Source organism: Leptopilina heterotoma, unplaced genomic scaffold (assembly GCF_015476425.1).
Source record: "Leptopilina heterotoma isolate Lh14 unplaced genomic scaffold, ASM1547642v1 Lhet_116, whole genome shotgun sequence".
In the NCBI taxonomy this organism is placed as follows: Eukaryota; Metazoa; Arthropoda; class Insecta; order Hymenoptera; family Figitidae; genus Leptopilina; species Leptopilina heterotoma.
The window spans coordinates 1,580,482-1,603,239 of record NW_025110835.1 but is presented as its reverse complement, the minus strand read 5'-3'; the positions used below and the strand labels follow the sequence as shown (position 1 = coordinate 1,603,239).

The 22,758-nt window shown below is 22.9% G+C and overlaps 1 protein-coding gene across 8 annotated transcripts in view; it reads right to left on the bottom strand.

Annotated features, from left to right (window-relative positions):
- LOC122509526 (complexin) overlaps positions 1-22,758 on the bottom strand; it is a 577,926-nt gene that overhangs the window by 37,285 nt on the left and 517,883 nt on the right. Inside the window, exon 1 of one of the 8 annotated variants that reach the window (XM_043623732.1) lies at positions 21,937-22,048. The exons of the other annotated variants lie outside the window; for them this stretch is intronic. The gene's annotated coding sequence lies outside the window, so the exon portion shown is untranslated. Of the gene's footprint in view, positions 1-21,936; positions 22,049-22,758 lie in introns of those variants that run through there. 8 annotated transcript variants of the gene reach the window in all.

The window sequence follows — 22,758 nt, the reverse complement described above, 5'->3', positions numbered from 1 at the left end:
ATATAGATTTCAACGCAAATGGAATATGTTAGAAATGTAAATTTCTTTTTTTTTTTTTTGTGCAAAGCAGCAGTGATTACATGGAAATAACAGGAAAAATTATATTTGACAAGATGTCGATAACCTGTCGGTATAATAATCAATATTATGGCTCACCTTCAATTCTTATTAGCCTTGAGTCGAATGGGGTCAATAAAATTCAAGGCCCCTGTGTTTTAAGATTAAGTATTGTTGAGGCACCTATGAATATATTGTACTTTACTCTGTAATATATAGAGCGGGGTGAAAAAGACACTTTTTAACTTTTTAATTTATAAAATCGGAATTAATTTTTTTTTTAAATTTCTAACTGGTACTAAAAGTTTAGTTATTATTTATTAAGCTTTAAAATCCAAAACTAAAGAAAAATTAAAACTTCTTGTACTAAAGATTAAAAAATCATTTTCATACATTATGGAATTTTTACATAAAAAAACAATTAAAAAATTGCTCTCAATAAAAAATTTAGTAAAACAAAAATCTGAAATAGTAAAAATTGACAGTGACTAGTTTGTATTAGTAGGAATTTTTAGTAATTTTTCCCTACAACTTTAGTAAAAAAAATTATAACTACTAAACCAAATGGTAATATTTTACTAACAATTAGTAAATATTCTTTCTATTGCGTTTAGTATTTAGTAAAAGTAAAGAAATATTAGTAACAATTTTTTCGTATCTTTAGTCATTTTTTACTGAAACTTTACTAAAACACAATTTTGAATCTCTCGTTAATTTAGTAAAATTTAGTAGTGAGTATAAAAATTAAAAATATCAAAAATCGGAAAAATAGCAAAACTCGTAAAAATAGTAAAATTAGTAAAAATAGTAAAAGTAGGAAAATCAGTAAACATAGTAAAATTAATAAAAACAGTAAAATAGTCAATTTTTATTCATCATTATTATTTAAATCTTATTATTTTAGTTATTAAAACCAGTTTCAGTAGTAAGAGTCAACCTTTGGTCAGACACACATTTGCCACTTGAAAAATCATGAAAATATTGTATTACTTTTTTTTAATTATAATTTATCATTATTATAATTTATAAATATATATTATTTGTATAAACTTATAAATTATTATCTAATATTGATTATTAGAAGGAATTCAATGGAATTATTAAATAGCAATTATTTGTTTTCATTCTTTTTTTTTTTTAGTTTTTTGATAAATATAAAGTATTTTCTTTTCTTTCTATTTCAGGTGAGTTATAAACAACATGTTTCCAGTCGAGTTCATTTCGTAAGTAAATATAAATTCAAAAATATATTTTATATACTACAAGTAAACTATAATTATCGAGGAATATTTAAAAAATTCTGATTCGTTTATTTAACGAAAAATATCAGCTGTACAGTATTTTTTATCAAATAGATAGTAAATTAAATTGAAAGAAAATTTTCGAAAAATATATATTCATTTTGCAAAATTTCTTTTTAAAATATGTTCACCGTGAACCGTCTGATATTTATAATCGATACAGACGAATTTAGATTGTCATTAATTTTGTCATAATTGTCTCGTAATTCGTGATGATTTTACTGAATTAGAAAAAAATTTAATTTTAATTTATTGAATTTTTTATTGTATTAAAAAAAATTTTTTTTTTTAACTAAATAGCGGGAAAAATAACGTCTATCTGTCTTTTACTATATAGTAAAGTGGGGTGAAAAAGACCCTTTTAACTATTTACACTATAAAATCAGAATTAAAATTTTTTTCAAATTTCCAACTGGTACCGAGAGTTTAGCTTCAAAATCCTCGTTGGAAATTTTTTGGAAGCCAATAAAAATTTTACGAAAGCACTGCAAGTGACTCTTTTTGCCCCACTTGGTGGGGGGAAAAAGCCACACTTTGCGATTTTGGCAAAATATTATATTTTAAATTTTTTCCTTAATTTTTAATAATGATTTTTATTAATTTACTTTTCTTTAATTCTTTCATTTGTATATAATATATTTAATGTTTATATATTTTTTTATATGTACTATATATTATATATAAATTTGGTGAATTTTGTGAATTTGGTGAATATGTAACGCACTACATCACCAGAGTAAAATCGACTTGGACAACGCCCTCGGGGGGAATCAAAAACATCGGACCTAATTTCGCGTTTATCGAACAAACGATGCTGTCTATATAGTTTATCAGTGAAGGCAAAAGAGCGAAATGCACTCGACTTTATATACCTATATAGTATATATATACATAGCGAAAAGGAGGAGAACGTTAAGGTTGAGTAAGGTCATTACTGGGTCAATCCCAAGGGGTGGTTCCTATTAGTAACAGCTTTCGCCAAGAAGCTGAATAAGCGAATTTATGAGAGACTATAGAAAATAAAGTCAAAATTACAATCTTTATGGTGAAATAAACATTTTAAGAGCGTCATGTATATATACACGTTGTATGATGGCATATTTTTCATGTTTATAATATACAGTTTGACAAATTGTTATGAGGGGAACGTGAAGATTTTGCTAATCTTTTTTTTTTCTTTTGCCTCGAGGCACTGGAATCCTTTTAATATTCTATGCTCCTGGTTTCCTTGCGATGTAAATGGTTGTAACTTGCACCATTATTGCTTTAATGTTTTGTATTTTTTTTAACTGGGGTTTTAAATTTATTGTTGTGCTGAGAAATTTTGGTGGTTTAAATTATTGGAGATTTGCATCGATTATTATTATTATTATTATTATTATTATTGTGGTTGATAAGTGGTATTTTTTTATTGTAGATTTTGTGTTATTATGGTATTAATTAATTATTAATTATTCCATATTATGGTTGATAATTACTACTAATTGCTCCCATTATGGTTGATAATTGCTATTAATTATTCATGTTAAGATTGATGATAATCTACTAATTGTTGAAGATTTTAATTGTCATCAATTGTAATTATTAGATAATTGATAATTGTTATTAATTATTCCAACTATGGTTGGTAATTACTACTCATTGTCCCTGTTATAGTTGATGATAATCTACTAATTGTTGAAGATTTTAATTGTCATCAGTTGTAATTGGAACAATTAATAATAATTATGGTTGATAATTATTACTAATTGTTCCTGTTATGGTTGATAATTACTACTAATTGTTCTTGTTATAGTTCATAATTAGTATTAATTGTTCCTATTATGAATAATAATAATTACTATTGGTAAGATTTTAAATTACATTAATTGTAATTCTTATGATTGTTAATTGATAACTTCTACTAATTATTTCCATTATGGTTGAAAATTACTACTAATTGTTATTGTTGATAATTAGTATTAATTGTTACTATTATTAACTATAGTAATCGTGGTGATTAAATAATAAATATTACTAATTGTTAAATATTTTAATCAGTTAATTAATTTGAGAAGTCAGATTTTTAATTAAAAGATGGTAGATTGCCGAAAAATTTTAGTTAGAGAATTACCAATGGTTTTAATATAAAATTTTCGTTAGAATTTAAAAATAAGAGAAATTTTTGTTGACAGTAACTATAACTACAACTATAGCTACTTGAAATACATCATCAAGTGTTACACTCATGGTTGGAAGCTATCCACTGTAATAATTATGGTTACAAATTGCCATCAATTGTAACAATTTTAGTTGAGGACTATCATTGATTGTGATAATTATCATTGGAGACTATTATCGATCGTATCCATCGTAGCGGAAAATTAACATCGATTCTAATAATTATATAGTTGGAAATTGTTTTCCAGAACAACCAGTAATTTCAATTATTGTTTAAATTGCAAATATTTTAATCCGAAATTAACATAGAATATTTTAAATCCAGATAAATTTTCATTTTTAAAGCAGTTTTTCTCCAAATAAATATTTTTATTAATACACAAAATACCTAAATATTTGCTTAATTAAAATTTTGTTTTAAATTTGAAAGCAATACTTGTTAAAAATAAATATTTTTTTTAATACTGAAAATAAATATTTGCTTAATTCAAAACTTTGTTTTAAATTTGAAAGTAATACTTATGTTAAAAAAAAATATTTTTTTAAGGGCATTTGAACCATGATGACGTCACAGATTTAAAACTAATGCTTTGCACAAACTGTGACGTCATCAAGGTTCAAATCCCCTTAATGCTCCAAATAAATATATCATCCGTAATAAAAAAAAACATTTTTTACATTTAAAAGATAAATATTTTTTAATTTAAAAATATATTTTCTATATTTAAAAAATAATTTTTGTTTAAAAATGAATATTTTTCTAATTAAAAAAAATTGGATAATCTACATTAACATATATTTGATTATTGGATTTTATTAAAATTTTTAGAAAATAATAAAATTCTTCTCAGAATTTTATTACAATTTTTGAAAATAATTTAATTCATTCCACAGAAATTTTATTAAAATATTGAAAATAATTGAATTCTTTCAAAAAATTTCTTTAAATTTTCGAATATATAATCGATTTTGTTAATAATTGTAATTACTAATTTTACTATTAAATTTCATTAAAATTATTTTGATAGAATTAAATTCTTTTAAACAATTTTCGTAGAGTTTTTGTAAATAATTAAATTCTTTGGAATAAGAACTTCTTTAAGGATTTTGGAAATAAGGTAGCTTTTTAATAATTTTAATTGAAAATTTTGAAAATAATTGAATTAAAAAAGGTAAAAAAAAGGTAAAAAAAAAATTAAAAATTAAAATTAAAAAAGGTTCAACCTTTTAAAATAATCGTTTTTCTTAAAAAATTATAGTCAAAAATTGGACTGTAATTTCGAGGAATTTAATAAAATTTTAGAATATAATTGAATTCGAAAAATATTATTACAAAAATTTTTAAATAATTGAATTCAAAGAATATAATTAATTTTTTTTTAAATATTTGAATTCGAAGAATATTATTAAAAAAAATTTCAAATAATTGAATCATTTTGAGAAATTTTATTAAAATTGTACTGAAAATACTTGAATTCTGTCAAAGAATTTTACTATTTATAAAAAATAATTGAATTCCTGAGAAGAATTTTAATTACAAATTTTTTAAAATAATTAAATAATTTTTTGAAATTTGATTGAAATTGTACTACTGAAAATACTTGAATTTCTGCAAAGAATTTTGCTATTTTAAAAAAATAATTGAATTCTTCCAAAGAATATTATTATTATTATTATTATTATTATTATTATTATTATTATTATTATTATTATTATTATTATTATTATTATTATTATTATTATTATTTATAAAAATTATTGAATTCTTGCAAAGAATTTTATTAAAATTTTCGAAAATAATAAACAATAATTAATTATATAATATAATTGAATTTTTAAAATTTTGATTCTAAAATTATTCAAAAATAAAATGAACAGTATCATTTATGTTAGTTAATTAATATTTTCTACTTTAAAAATACAGTATCGAAAAACAGTTATTGCTTATCGAATAATTTCAAATAGTGAATAGAAAATAGAATAAAAGAAAAAAAATGACACATTCTTTTCTTTTCTTTTCATTTTCATTCTTTCTTTAATGAATATTATTTCTCATCTCTTTTTTCATTTCATCCCAAAGGAATTGCCGCACGATTTCACTGAATTTAACGAAGTTTTATTAGTTGCCTGAAAGATTAAGCGCGGGGGGGTTTGGCGTTGTCAGCTACTATATGTTACTTATACTGAAAAGAAATGGGAATTCCGGGGGCTGTGTATTCGCTCATCTATATATATATATATACATATATATACCTACATTCGTGGCTCGTTATTTGAGTGTTGAAAGAATGCGCGCGAGAGTGGGTCGCAGCTGCATTTACGTGAATACGTTTAAAAAAATTTTCCCTGCGAAAACTTTTCGCATTCATTTCCTAAAATTTATCCTAGAGGCAAACATTGTGAATTCAACGAATATCTGTATATACGTTTATATATATATATATATGTATAGGCGAAAATAGTATCTGACAATGGAATGTAGGAGGAGAAAAAAAAATGAGAATAAAAGGAAACGTTCACTCGAGAGCTTATAGGGATAATTGAGAATTGTTATAGGTTTTTTCCTTTTAATTTCATTATAATTTATGGAGAAATATTTTTTAGATGAAGAGAACAAAAAAAAATTTGGTTTATTAGAGAAAAAAATTAATTCATTATTTTAACTTGAAATTAAAAAATTTTTCTTTGAATAGAAAAAGTTTTAATTTGAATAAAAAAAATGTTTAACTAAATAGAAGAGATGAATAAAACTTTGAAGTTTACTTTTTGATTTGTTTTTCGACATTTTCATATATTTCTTTAACAACTTGTAATCGAATTAAATGAAGATCTGGGAGAATGTAGAATTGTAAATATGTAAATTTTCCTCTCTTCTTTGAGAAGGATGTCTAATGCGTCATATAGGAAAATGAATTTACGCTTTATCCTTCTCATTTCCTCTTTTCTGTTTGCTTTGCTGAAAATTTGCACACCACTTTTACCCGAAAGTGCTTTGAAACTGACTAATATATATGTATAGGTGGATGGTAAAAGTCTTTATTGTTTCCGGAATTTTTTTCTTTTGCAGTAATTAGCGCAAGCTCCACGTGAACTTAATTGAATTATATTATTAGCTAGAAAGACTTTTTTACAATTAATTTAGAAAAATCAAAGGGAATTTTTTCCTTAGATTCTATTTATTTTGAATTTTTAAATCGAGATAATTCAATTTTATTAATAATTTACTAAAAAAAATCATTATAATAGGTATATATTATTAAATAGTAAATAATTTTATTTCTACTTCAATTTTCACTCTGACTTTGGCAGATTTTTATTTTCGCTGTCCTTATCACTTTCATTTTTTTATTTGCACTTTAAACAATTTTTATTTTCTAATTCATTTTCACTTCGTTAGGTTTTTATTTTCACTTTGACAGATTTTTATTTTCACTTTCTATCAAACTGCAAATGACAATAAAAATTTATCAATAAGCTCAAAGTGAAAATAAAAGTGAAAGTGAAAATAAAAATCTATCAAAGTCAAGATAATGGTGAAAATTAAAGTTTGTTAAAAAGAAGTGAAACTGAACGTCAAAGTAAAAATGCAAGTAAAAATAAAAATTTGTCAAAAAGAAGTGTAAATGAAAATAGAAGTAAAAGTGAAAATAAAAATCTATCAAAGTCAAGATGAAGGTGAAAATTAAAGTTTGTTAAAAAGATGAGAAAGTGAATGTCAAAGTAAAAATGAAAGTGAAAATAAAAATTTGTCATAAAGAAGTGAAAATAAAAATGAAAGTAAAAATAAATTTATAGAAAATAAAAAAAAAATAAATAAATAAATAAATAAATAATATACATAAAAAAATATAAAAAGTATAAAAAATTTTATTTTGTGAAAAATAATTAATAGTTAATAATCTTTTTCACATTAATTTCTTTATCAAAAAAGTTAATTTTGAATAACTTGTATAATAGTTAATTATTATTCATGAAATTAAACATTAAAATATAAATTCAAAAAAATAAAATTCGAAATTCTTTTAGTTTTTTTTTAATTGATTGTAAAATTTGTTGCTTTTTTATTTAGAATACAGGGAAATATTTTAATTATATGTATGATTTATTCGCGACACTAATTGCAACGAGTACAGAAGGTTGGAATAGAAAAAAAAGGTTAAGTAAACATGTTCAAAGAGTATATTGCATGCTCGTTGACATATAGGGCAAGTGTCATACAGCAAATAATTACAAGAAATGAAAGTGGTTTTGTTATTTTATATAGAAAATAAATAAATAAATAAAAGAGTCTTAATGACTACAATTTCAACAATTCCTTTACAATTCGCACTGCTATCGCATAACTACATCATAATTATTCTTTTTGCAACTTGAATGCAAATTTTCTTCAATAATTTCGGTATAAAATTTATTATATTACTTTTTTTTAGAATTGTTGTTCGAATTATTAATTATTTGATATCACTGACAATTAGTCAGTTTCTTTTAGTTTATTTTAATTACGTGTTTAATTTTTTTTACATTTCATTTTCTATTTTCAATTCTTTATTTATATTTCGTTTTTTTATTTATTTTCTATTTTCAGTTCTTTATTTTTATTTACTTTCTCTTTTCTTTATTTGTTTCCTTTTTTATTTTCTATTTTCTATATTTATTTTCATTTTTTTTTATCTATTTTGGTTTTTATTTGCTATTCTTTTAGTAGAAATGGAAAAATTTCTATTTTTGTTTTCCATTTTCTTTATTTTCTTTAACTTATTTTTCACTTTCGTTATTTATTTTTTATTCTTTTAGTAGAGACGAAAAATTCTAATTTATATTTTATTTTCTTTTTCTTATTTCTATCATCTACTGATGTTCTATTTTCTAGACTTATTTTCCATTTTCTTTATTCATTTTTCAATTTTTTATTTTCTATTTTTTAAAATTTCTTTTCTTTTCTAGTTTTTCTTCTAGTTTTCTAGTTTTAATTTATTTTCTTTACTTATTTTCCTCTTTGTTTTTTTAATTTTTCTTCTTTTAGTAGAGATGGAAAATTTCAATTTGTATTTTACTTTCTTTATCTTATTTCTATTATCTATTTATTTTTTATTTTCTAGACTTATTTCCGATTTTCTGTATTCATTTTCTTATTTTCTATTTTCCTTCTTTATTTTCTATTATCTCGACTTATTTTCAATTTAAAAAAATTTTTTTTTCTATTTTTTAAAATTTCTTTTCTTTTCTCTTCTTTTATTTGCTTTCTTTTTTGTATTTTCCTTATTTTCTATTTTCTTCGCACTTATTTTTCATTTTCCTCATTTATTTTCCATTTTCTTCATATTTAATTTCTACTTTTTTCATTAATTTTCCTTTTTTCCTATCCATTCTCTAATTTATTTGAAAAATTATAAATTTACAATATTGATTTCCTTTGTTAATTTATCAAAAAAAAAAATTTTCATTAATAATAGTTTTCGTCAATAATAGTTGCTGGTAAATTATTCTTATTTTTGCTCTTAATTATGCAATTGATTTAAAATGTAATTCTCAGAGATAAATACACTTATCGATTCGGTCTGGATTTAAAGGAATTGAATAAATGAGCGGACTCATCGGATTAAGAGCTTAAAAACCTAAAATTTCAATCTAGTCCTCCTTGCTAATAAGAATTCAGCTAAATCCTTTTTTTTGATCAAAAAAAAACTTTGAATAAATTGCAAATTTCGTTTAAAAACACGTATTCTATTTTTTTACGTAAAACAATTTTGCCCAATAAAGCACATCAGTTTAAGAGACCCACTAAATGTCGGGGTTTTCCTAAAATAAAACAAAAAGATGAAAAAATATTTTCTTGATTTATGAAAAAAAGCTCACAAAATAATTACTATCAATATTTGAAAAAAGGCCAATTCTTTAAAACTTTTCAACTTTCAAATGAAAAAAATTTTTTGTTACTTCCTTCAATTTTAATTAAATCGCAAAATAATTTTGTAGTGTACAAAAATTTTAATATTTACCTAAATATTTAATTTCTTTTATTTTTCATTTTAATATTATTTTTTTAATTTTATTTATTATTTTTTTTATTTGATTTGTTTATTATTATTATTATTATTATATATCATTGACATTTGGATATCAATTTCAAAAGACCTTCTTTCGTTCGAATGTTAAAATTTTTCCGCTAATGAAAAAAAAATAAAGTTGGAAAAGAATTTCCAAACTAATTTTAATTTTATAAATTAAAAAATGGTAATTATTTAATTATCTCCTCTTGTCGATAATTTTTTCTTCTTCTTCTCTTTTTTCGAGTATATTTCTCTTTTGAGGGCAAAGAAATTATTTCTCCAAAGGTATATATTCATATCTTTCATTCGCCAGCAGTTGACTGTTTAATTTCTTGATTAAATACGCGGATGGCGATAATTAATAAGTATTAGCGGGAGAGATTTTTTCCAGATTGAGAATTATGAGTTAAATTAAGAAAAAAAAAGGCAGAGAAATGAGGACGATATTTCTGGTTAAGGGAAGGAAATAACCAGAGGGATATTGTATATCCTTAGACTGTAAAAGGCTTAGGAGGACGACGAATATATAGTCGCAGGAGAGAAGGGAAAACTATGAGCCCTGGGGATGTCAAGGAAAGTTAAAAGCCTGTACCGAAAAGGAAAACAATGAAAAAGAAGGGAAAACCAATATATGGCAAAACGAAGAGGCAAGCCGAAGGGGGTTGCCAACCCTCTCAAGATTATTAATCAGGCATGCAATTGAGTTTGCGGAAGTTCAGGGCGCATTTCCGGGAAACTTGGAATTGGCCCCCTGTCTCAAGCATATTTTTTCCCTCTCGCTCTTCCTTTTTTCTTTCTCTTTTCCTCTTTCTCTCTCTCTTTCCTTTTTTCTCTTTCTCCTTTTCTCTTTCTCCTTTTCTCTTTCCTTTTCTTTTTTCTCTTTCTCTTTTTCTTTTTCTCTTTTTCTTTTTCTTTTTCTCTTTCCTTTTATCTCTTTCTCTTTTTGTTTTCTCTCCCTCTTTCTCTGTCACTCACTTTCTTTCTCTCTCACTCCCCCTGTAATAATTCAGTTATACGCTAATTGGAATAATCCACGTGCCAACGGAAAATCTGTTCCCTCTCTAAATATATATATATTCTCTTTGTCTCTTTATTTCCTTTTTCTGTTCTCCATCTTTAAATGCCAGTGAAAATAATTATCCGAGAATTTTCATCTGAATATTAAAGAATTACAAAAATTCTCCCAAGTAATAAAAAAAATAGAAGAAGAATTTTTGCCTGAGGGGAAAAAAAGGAGAATTAATTCTAAGGGAAATCCGTTTTAAAATAGAAGAATCCTCGTCATCTCTTGGAATTACTATTTCCTACGAGTATGAACTTCAAAATAACTTTTTTCTCTTTTTCTCTTATTTTCTAGAATTCTAGTGAGAAATAGAAAATTCCTTCACACAATTCTTTTCGAAAGTTTATGTGAAAATTGTCTTCTTTCTAGTTCGATGTCTGGCTGAACTACTTTTTGTAAAAATAGAATTTTTAATGGATCATTAATTGGTGATTGTTTAGTGATAATTTTCCAGCATTTTGACAATATTTTTTTTAACGATATTAATTGTTAACTATTATTAATATTAACTATAATAATCGTGGTATTCTTTCCTTCTGTCCACATTGAAAGTTAGTCTTTTGTGCATTCTTTTGTTTTCGTCAAGTTTCTATAGATTTCATTGTAATTATTTTTTTATTTTATAATAAATTCAAAAATTTTTAGTTTTAAACAATTTACTGTTTTTATTTATTAATTATTATTATTTTATTGAGAAAAAGGAAATTATTGCAAATATTTTCCATTTTAAAATAAAATTAAAACTTTGTAAAAAAAAATTGTAATTGACAAATAGAATTCATGCAAATTTTTTTTATTTCTTTTGAATAAGAAAATAAAGTTTCATGAAAAATTGTTGTTAATCAAATCGAAATTAGGCATATTTTTTTCTTTATTTATTTTACACAAAATTAGGATATTTTTAAAATGTAACGAATAAGAGATAGAAAATAATATATTTTCTGTTTATCAATCACAATTTTGCTCAAAAAGTTTTTAAATTTTAATCTTTGAAATTCTAATTACTGTGAAAGTATCCTAATAATTTGAATATAAAAAATTATTAATTTTATAGCTTCCGTAAAAATTAAAAGTTTTAAATAATATTATTCAAAAATTCTAAAAAATAATTTAATTTTGAATCAAATTTTCATAAAAAAATGTTTCCGATGGTTTTACATTGAAAGCATTTTGAAATTTTAAACAAATAAAGAAGTATTTAAATACTTATTTTACAAAAATGATTGAAATTTGAAAGATTTAATTTGAAAATACTGAAAAAATTAGGTTTTTGAAAATTAGTAACAATTGGAAATTTTGTAAAATTTTATATTTATATTTATTATATTCAAATATTTCTCGTCATTAAATTCTGATAGCAATTGATTTCAGTTAAAATTTTAGAAAATAATTGAATATTTATAAACAGGAATTTTAGGAATTAATTAAATTTCAAAAGGCTTTTAAATTAAATTCCTTGAAAATTTAAGGGAAGCAAAAGTATACAAATATTATAATTTTTATTTAAAAAAACTATTAATTACATTAATTTTCCTTTAAAAATACTTAAAGCTTTTCAATAATTTTATTCAAAAATTCTTAAAAAAAGAATTGAATTTTGGAAGAAGAACTGTTGCAATTTTTGGAAATAATTAAATTTCATGAGGTTTTTCATTTAAATTATTTTTGAATTTTGAATTTTTGTGAAAAAATAAATAAAAATAAGTTTTTACATTTTTGTTTAACAAAAATTATTGAAATTTTGAATAATTTAATTCAGAAATTCCGAAAAATTGTTTCTTGAAAAAATGTAATTAAATTGTTTTTTAAAATAATTGTATTTTCGAAAATAATTTTTAAAAATTGAAACAATTGAAGATTTTTTCAAATTTCATTGAAAATTCTTTAAAAAATGAAGAATTTTTATTAAATTTCAAAAAGGAAAATTTTTAAAGTAACAATTGCAACGTTAATTGCTAGTTATTAAATAATTTACTTTTTGTAATAATATTTGTACAATAGTACCTAATATTCGACAGGAAAATAAGTTTTATTAAAGAAAACAGCTTAATTGTCACGTGAAACATGACATCAGATAAAATGTCTTTTTCCTTTTTTTTTCTTTTCTTTGAAATCGAAACTATTTTGAATTCATGAATTATTTCACAGGGCTTCAATATTTAATAGGATTTCGAAGATTTACTTCAACTTAAAAGGATAGTAGTAGAGACAGAGAATACGAAATGAATAGGTTCTCGAGAGGAACCTCTCAAAATCATTCAATAATTCCCCTAAGCATGTTTGTTCCTCTCGAAACGAAGGAGAAATTAAATTTTAAGAGCGAGGTTAGAAAGTTAGATGTAATTTCCCGTTTGTCGTTCTTTTAAACATTTTATTTACTTTTCCATTATTGGGGTTATTGTTTGAAATTTTCTTTTTTCCAATTTCTAAAATAGAATTTTCACTTCTTCTCTGATCCGTATAGAAAAAATTTCAATTATACAAAAAGAATTATATGAAAAATTGTATGAAAAATTTTCATAAAAAATAAATTCAAGAATCAAGAGTAAATAAAATTTTATAATGATAAAAATAGAAAATCACTTGGCGTGAATCAAAAATTTTATGGAACATGATTCTCTATCAGAATAATAGTCCCATAGAAAATTGTGGTTTTCTATCGAAAAGGGAGGGTGATGAGGGGGGGTATATCGGAAGACCAACTCTCTGTCCCTGGAGAACTTTGAAAGTCTAGAATATGTTCTTGTGAATTTTGCAAACTCAGCAAACGATGTAAACTTTGCCTTTTATTCCGCCCAATCTTCTCCTTTTCATTTTGTTATATATATACCCATTCGTTATCAGTTCTTTAAGGTACATTATTCTCCTAGATTTGCAAAAAAAAGGAAAGTTTCCTCCACACTTTTTATGAATAAAAAAAATGATTTTCTTCTTTCTTGAATAGAAAATAGGTCAAGTGTTATAATTATAAATTATTTCCATCTATAATAATTATATAACTTATTTAAATTTCTGTATTTTTATTGTAAATTTAATTTATAATCATAATATTCTAAATTTAATTTATAATGATAACATTCTATAGGTGAATGGTGAATATAGTGAAAAGTTTTTAATTAAACTGAAATTTATGTACATTATACATTGCGATGCATTCATGTTAAATGCATCAATCACTGAAGGAATAATTAAGCTTGACAAGAGTTGAGATAAGGAATAAGTCTCTTTGTTTCGCTAATTTCAAAAGGCAATGAAATTGTCACAAGTTCCTTGGATGTAGAGAGAGAGAGAGAGAGGAAAGGAAAGACGAGATTGTCGAGATCAAAACTTGCCAGAGGAAAACGTAAAGTCTTCCTTGAAAGTTACTTGCGGAAATTGATATATAATAGATGCTAATGAGAACGAGAATTGTACATTTTGAATCGTTAAAACTGTTCTGCATCAACTGAAAAGGCAATTCTCTCTCACTTCATTATTCATATTGTTGGATAAATATGGACTAAATTACATGGATTTTACTTGGCAAATATATCAACTAATTCATTAAGTTTTCCCGAGAACATGCAATTTATATATCGCCCAACGTGATTCATGTTCGCGCTATTTAGAATTGAATATAGCCATGGAAACGATTTATTAAAATAATTAACGCTTTCTCAGTTTTTATTTACGTTCAGACAATAAAGAAAAAAAAAGAAAACGTTTCCTTCGAATTTATACACTAGCGTATTGAATTAATTTTATGACGAAAAAATAGTCGTTATAGTCAAACTACATATTTTTTTTTATTTAATACCTATTAGTAATATTTAAAAATTTTAACTTATAAAAATAATTAATAATTTTAATAAATTACTAGCAACAATTCGCAAACGGCTGACATCTCACTCACTTTTTTCAATAAAATTAGCAATTTTAAAAATAAAAGATCATACAAATTTTTAATTCAAATTTTTTTTTATAAAAGTAAAATATGAATTTGGAATATATTCATAAGAAAATTCTGAATTTTTGTGTCTTTTTTGTTTGACTCATAAACTATATAAAATTACCACGAATTAGAATACAAAACCTTCAATTTTTTCAATTTCTGACAAAAATTTCTTTTTAAATAACTTAAATCTTGAACAACTATCATCGAATAAATAAATTTTATTTAATAAATAATTTTACATAAATATTTCAAAATTTAATTCAATTTTAAAAGAGTTGCGTTTACAATTTTCATAAATAAATGAACTTCAAACGGTTTCAATTTGAAATTTTATGAAATTTCAATGTTGAATGAATTTAATTAGAAATTTTAATGAACTAAGATTTTTGAAAAATTTTAATAATTCAAAAACTTCGAAAATTAGTTAAATTTGTCAATAAATATTTAATTAATTATTGAAAATAATAAATTTATAGAAGAATTTTAGTTAAAAACACTAAAAAAAAAAACGGAATTTAGAAGAAGTTACAAATGATTGCAGAAATTCAATTATTTTCAAAAAAGTAATAAAATTTTTTATCACAAAATTCAATTATTTTCAAAAATTTCAATAAAATTCTTGTCAAAATTTCAATGATTTTCATAAATAATAAAAATTTCACAGAATTTCAAATATTTACAAATTTTTTATAAGTTTCTTCTCAACAATCCAATTATTTTTCAAAAATAATAAAACTCATTACAGAATTTCAATTATTTTTAATACAATATTTTAATCGAATTCCTTGAAAAGTGTAACTATTAGAAAAAAATTTTATTAAAATTTGTCTAAAGAATTCAATTATTTAAAAATTTGTTAATAAAATTCTTTATAAGAATTAAATTTTAAGAAACATTCAATTATTCAATAAACAATTTACTTTTCTATTAAAATAATTGAATTCTCGTAGAATTTTCTAATTAAAATTGATAATATATAAAATAAAGATATAAAATTATAATATAAAATAATTATTTTATCTCTGGAACATCTTTAATTATTATAAAAAATGAAGAAATCGATCACTCCGAGTCTTCGACTCGGAGCAATCGATTTCTTCATGTTTTACAACAATATTTTTAAAGTTGATTAATTTCAAGAAGGTTTGAATTTGAATGTTTTGAAGAATTTTAATTTCTATGGAAAAATAATAATAATTAAATATTATAATATTTAAAAAAAAATTATTGTTTTCGAATAAAATTACAATTAAAGACGTCGACGTTGAGTATCAAAAATAATTTTTTTCCACGAAATCCAAAAAAAAACCAATTTCTTTTACATGTTTTATGTTAAAAAGTGACCTAATGATTTTTTTATTCCCAAATTGAATGAAAAATGTGAAATTAATGACATTTTTATCTCTAAAGGTCCCAAGTAATAGTTTTTGTTGCTAACTACAGGGACATAAATTATTAATTATTGTTATAATTATTATAATTATTAATCATTAACTTGTGGATTATTTGTAAATTTTATTAGTTAAACTATTAAAATATTAAATTTAATATTTAAAATTTTAAATAAATTACAATAAAGTAAAAAAGTTGATTGTATATACCAAAAAAAAATAATTTTATTATTCGCTATCATTTCTAATTTTCATTGTCATCGAGAGAATAAATAAATACAAATTGCTTTTATGGTGGAGGATTTGTTATTTTATACACGTAATTTCGATGTCAGTAATTTGTGGAATGTCATGTTGAAAGACTGATTGATAAAAAATCATTATGAACATTTTTTTTCTCCTTTTTTCTTTTGCTTTTAACGTATGTGACGTGAATTGGATGAAATTGTGACAAACGCGTCAAAAAAAAGTGCGTTTCAATTCGAACAATTTTTGATCAATGCATTTTTTTCCACTTTCGAACGTTTACGGGGGGGGGGGAACTTCCGTCCTGCAAATATTGAATTGTCAATAAAATAAATTTTATTTGATCGCATATTTTTTTCTTGTTTATAAATAACTTCAGCAATAATAATATTAATATTAATAATAATAATAATAATAATAATAATAATAATAATAATAATAAGGTATTTTACAAAAAATTGTTCACAGAAAAAAGTGAGTGTTATTTTAACACTGAATTCGGTGTTAAAAGTGTCTGCATCAAACTTTAGCTCGGAAGTGTTATTTTAACACCGAAAATAAGGTAAATTTTCTATTATAGAAAATTTATCCTCACTAAAATTACCCTACCAAAATTTACCCGCATCAAAAACAACACTCGCTTTTCTCTGTGTTTTATAAAGGAAATTTTTCTTGATTGGAAAATATTTTACTAATAAAAAATTTGTTTCATAATAAAAGAAGAAAGAGAGAAAGAAAAAAAAAACAATAATAGTAATAATAATAATAACAACAATATTATTAAATATAAATGTTAATAATAAAAATAATGATATTAAAAAATAATAATCAGTAATAATTATCAAATAAAAAAAAATTGTCCACCGTTGAATAATAAAGAAACAAAATGAATGTTTCCTTAAGTAGTATAATCCGAGTACAGTCAGACATGAGATTCCGATTTTCCTTTGTTCAATACTTTTGAAACAATATTAAATAGTACATTTAATATTATGTGAATTAATGTGCAGAGTACGTACAGTAAATACTACTAACTTTTATAAAATAAACTAGAATTGAAAAAATTATTTATATAAATGAATATATGGAACAGTCGAATGTTAAACTAAGTAGTATAAATCGAGTGCGGTCAGACATGGTATGCTGATTTCCTCTCTGTTAATAAATACCATTTAATATAATTGCGCAAGGTAATAATTTGAAGTTTGTAATTATTATTAATGATACTCTATGCACATAAATTATTTTAATTCTATATAACTAGTTTTATAATTAATATTTGTTATAATTTAATAATTAATATTTAATATTTATTTAACTTTGTAATTAATAATTACAAATAATATTTATAATAATAATCATTATTATTATTTTTTCATTTTTTAATTGTTAACTTCTTCTACCTTTAATTATCATTATTATTGTTCTTATTGTTCTTATTGTTCTTATTCTTATTGTTCTTATTCTTATTCTTATTATTATTATTATTATTATTATTATTATTATTATTATTATTATTATTATTATTATTATTATTATTATTATTATTATTATTATTATTTTGTGATTTCTGTTTTTTGACAATTTTTTGTTTTATTAATATTATTAATTAATTTTTTTTTCCTTGTCTGTCGATAAAGGGAAAAGGAAAAATATATATAAATCTCGTGTTAAAATGCAGATCGAATTCCTCTTTTCTCCATCAATTTTAGTGAGTGGAGTGTGGTGCGAATGAAACAAGAAGTTCGTTTAAAGATTCGTTTGGATTCTATATAACGACGACAGCTTTTGCTTGCCACGTTCGCGATGTGTAAATTTGAATTCCACTACTGATTGAACTTCTACTACGGGAGGGAAAGCAATTTTCACAGAATCAAAAGAAACTCGATTACACTCCGGTACAATCCACAAAATTGAGTTCTTTTTTCTTTTAAACAGAAAATCAGTGTAGCCCATCATTTTTAATAGATTTATCAAGGTAATTTCTTTCATTGAGAATTGGAAGCTTTGACAATATTCAATTTGTTATTTTAATAATTTTACAAATTATTGACTAATAAAAATAAAAATTATTCATTAAAGTTCTATAAGAAAATAAAATTGTTCCTTAGTTTTTTAATTTATTTTAAATTAATAGTTATTTTTATTTAATTATTTTTTAGAATGAAAAAAAGCTCTCAAGTACAGAGACTATTTAATTTTCATTATTGAATAAATTTTTGATTATATGATCAAATAAATTGAGAAATTAATCCAATTAATTAACACAATTTTTTTTTCGGCGACATTTAAAAGGCAAATTAATTATTTGCAAAAAAAGCCTTTCAATATTCTGTTGCTATCGAGTAGTTAATATTATTGAATTTTAAAACTGCAACGAGGAATTTCATATTCGCTCGATAGAAAATTCAAAACATTCCGCTGTATACATGTGGAAAAAAAAAAGTTTTAATTAAAAATTTCTGTATCTACGTTAGTGGAGATTGTATTTTATGATGCATATTGTGTTTCAATGATGACGTGGAGAAAGTAAGTTGAGAAAAAAATTTTTTTTTACAACTTTCAATTTTTTAATAATTTTGAAATGAGAGCGCAAAAAAAAATTTATGCGAACAAAAATAGTTTTTAAAAATAAAATCATTGAGACACGAAAAAATCATGAAATCGTAAATAAATTTAAAAAAAAAAGAAATTGCACTCAAAACGAAATTGTAATAAAATCGAGAAAAAAAATTCAAAGTTGAAAATTTATTTCTGATTGGATGCATGAATTGTAAGGATCGTTATTTGACAGAAAGTACTTCTTCTTGTTCGGTTTCATCTCTTTTTTTCTTTTTCATCTTTTTTTTTTCTCCGAGAGAAAAAGAGAGGTACATAAATCAGTGGAACGCGATTTTATAGTTAATGCTCTTAAAATCCAGGTTACCACCTATTTTCGTAAATAGAACAAAAAAAGGAAATAAAGAAAAAAACTTTGGTTAGTGCTTCTGTTTAAAATTACACGCAAAAATACACACGGTTTTTTGTTTTTTGCAAAAAAGAAAAAAATAATAATAAAGCTGCTTATGTGTTTATGGAAATTATTAATGTGAGAAAAGTTCCATTAAAATATTTCACTCTTCATGAATATTTAACGTTTATTTTTTCACAAGGATAATTAACATGAAAAAAAAAATATTTATAACTTTCTTTTATTCTTTTCCAAAAACAAAAGTTTTATAATTCTACTTTGTTTTCTATTTATTACTATTTCTATTTAGTAAATTATTGATAAGAATTTTTTTATTTTACAAAAATTCGAAACTTTGTATTCAGCTTTTCATTTATCTTATCACTAGAAGAATTTTCTTCTCATCCCTTTTTTTCTCCTTTTATTTTATTTGATAATTTTTAAATTAAAATTCTTCAGTTGAAGATAAAAATAATTTTTTCCTACATATTCTATATTGAATAAAATGAAGAGAATTTCTTTAGAAAAGGTATGTAAAAAAAACTGTAATTTTATACTTTTCACTGTCTGGGTTGAATAAGTTTTTTTTCTCTCTCGATTCTATTTTTTCTTTTTATATAGTTGAGGAAAAAAACAGCTCTCTAATGAACATTAATATTAATTCTAATAAGGATATAAAAAACAGTGAAACTATGCAAACTTGCAGTTTGCCAAGATGTCACGCTCTAGTGTACAATTTCATGATGCTTTGGAAAAAAGAGGGAAAAAAAAGAAAGAAAAAAGGGGAAAAAATGTGAAAAAAGGGAAAAAACGAGAGAAATAGGAAAAAAACGAGGGAAAAAAAAGGGGAACGAGAGAAAGATATAGAACTCCAAGAGACGAAGGTGGACATTTTAAAAATTCATCGAGTTTGGTTGTGTGCGGGCTCATTTTACCTTGTTCTCGTAACTGAGTATACTCCTCTTTTTCACTCCAACTTAACTCCAATGCTTTGTAATTAACTCATTATAGTCGCACAAACGAAATAACGAACAGCAATAATTACTCGACAAATGTAGGTTGAAAATTGAGTCCATAAAAAGGTCGAAAAAAAATATTCGAACCCTACACGGAAAAAAATAATAATTCTCTCTAATCAAATAAATATTTACTTGAACAAAATAATTTTTATTCAGCAATAAAGACAATAAAAATAATAATTTTCTTTAACATAACAATAGAAATTATATTTAAAAAATTGCTTTATGGTTGAAAGGGGAAATCCTTGATTGACTCCTACACCTCGAGTCGATTTTATTATAATAATACATTGGAGAATTGCGTTTATTAGTTTCAGATTATTTACTCTGTATTATACTGCAAAATAATATGAATTGAGTGAAATTCATAAAATTCCAATAAAACGAAAATTTGTTTTAATTGCTTGTTATATGGCCAGTAGTGAAATATATACATATATACATAGTCAGTGAATAAATATTAATATTTATGCTAATGGAAAATATTAAAAAAAAGAGAGATACGTGCAAACATCATAACTACGGATGCAATAATAATAAAATGCAAATGCAATACACATGGGCAAAATTTAGTGTGAGGCAAATGTATAAATTTATGCATACGAGTAGAAATATTTTTTCCCCCTCTCAAAGGGTTATTTATGGAACAATAATTATTGTTCAATAAATTATTGTTTACCAGGATGTAGAAAATTTGTCATATCGAAACAATAGAGTTGAAAATAGATTGAAAAATATTTTTCAACTTTTAATAATAATTAATTTTTTTAGCTACTGAAAAAGCTATTTTGTAGGTATTTTGTGTAACTATTTATTGTTAGTAATTGTCTTCTTTTAGTTATTTTTGTAGCTATTTATTGTTAGCAATTGTCTTCTTTTAGCTATTTTTTAGCTATTTATTTTTAATTGCCTTGTTTTAGCTATTTTTCATCTCTTTAAGTTTAGTAATTTTGCCTTCCCTTATTTATTATTTATTTTTAGCTGTTAGTCACCTTTAGTTGTTATTTATTTTAAGCTATTATCAATTTTTAGCTTTTATCTATTTTTTCTACGACATAAACTATTATAAATGAGTATAAAGTAGCTAAAAGTACTTTTTAAATCTGAATTAGTAGAGAGTTACTAATAAAATGACGAGAAATCGTCAACAAAATGATTTAGAAACTAATTTTACTAACAATCGGTGAAAATTTACTAATTGTCACTGGACTTTTATTAATAATTAACAGAACTGTTTTATCAAAGATCATTAAAACAGTTTCATTAATTTTTACCAAGTGATAAATTCCATACATGACAAAAGTTTCACTAATTATCTTTAAGTGAATTAGTGAATTAGTAAATTCGTAATTAGTAAATTCGTAATTAGTAAATTAGCAATTAGATAGCTGTCAATTAGTGAAATCACAAAAAAAAAAATAAGTAAAATTTTACTAAATTCACATCTAAATTCAGATTTAGAGCGTAGTTAACTAATAAATAGATATTTATGCTAAAATTCTTGTAGTTTTAGTTAATTAATAAATAAGTTTTTTTAATTATCTATTTTTTAGTTAACTATTCCTTAGAGTTATTTTATCTCGTTTATTTACTTTATCTACTTTTTTCTATCTATATTATAAATTTTTTTATTCAACTATTTTGAACTATTTTATTTTTTTTCTTATTGTTATCTACAACTATGGACTATTAATTTATCTCTACATAGAAAGTAATTAAAATTTGAAATTCTAAAATTGCATGCAAATAAAATTTTACCACTCACGTTAAATATGTAACCAAACTCAAATTGGTATTTTCTTGGAGGAATTATGTGTAGTATATGTCGCCACAATCACGAAACACATTTACAAAAGTGTATAATAAATATATATTAATGACAGGAGTTTATTTCTGATTTCTTTTTTTATGTTTTAAAACGTCAAAATTGTGCGCCTTTAAAAGAAAATATCTGATTTCAAGTAAAGAATATTTTTATAAAAAATTGTGTATTTTTAAATTTAATTTATTTTTTTAATTATTTAATGAAATTATCGCAATAAAAGTTAGTTTATATCTTATGACATTGGTATTTCTGGATTTATAATTGTAGTGAATAATAATATAATAAATAATTGTAAATTAATTAATAATTGTAAAAAAATATATACTGATTGTGAATGAAAAAATTTATTTGATTCAAATAACCAATTACTTGTACATTATCAAATAATTTTTTACTTGAATCAAATAAATTTTTTTTTTTCGTTGAATATTTATATATTTATGTTTTGTATATATTTATATAGTATAAAGGGGAGAGGGGGGGGGTAATGGATAAGGGAAGTTAATCGGCGCGATTTATCGAGAGTAGTTGCATGTCGCAAAAAACTTTACACGCGATCTAACCAACTTATGTTCGAGAAATTTAACATCGATCTGCCTTTTATATTTAAAATCGCTTTATAAAAAATCGCTGTATAAAAAAAGAAATGAAAAATTGTATGATGAGAATTTATTTTTTTAAAATTAGCGCCGGGGAAATTATTTCATAATTTTATAAATAAAATTGCAATTAACGATATATTTTGCCAAACTATAAAAATTG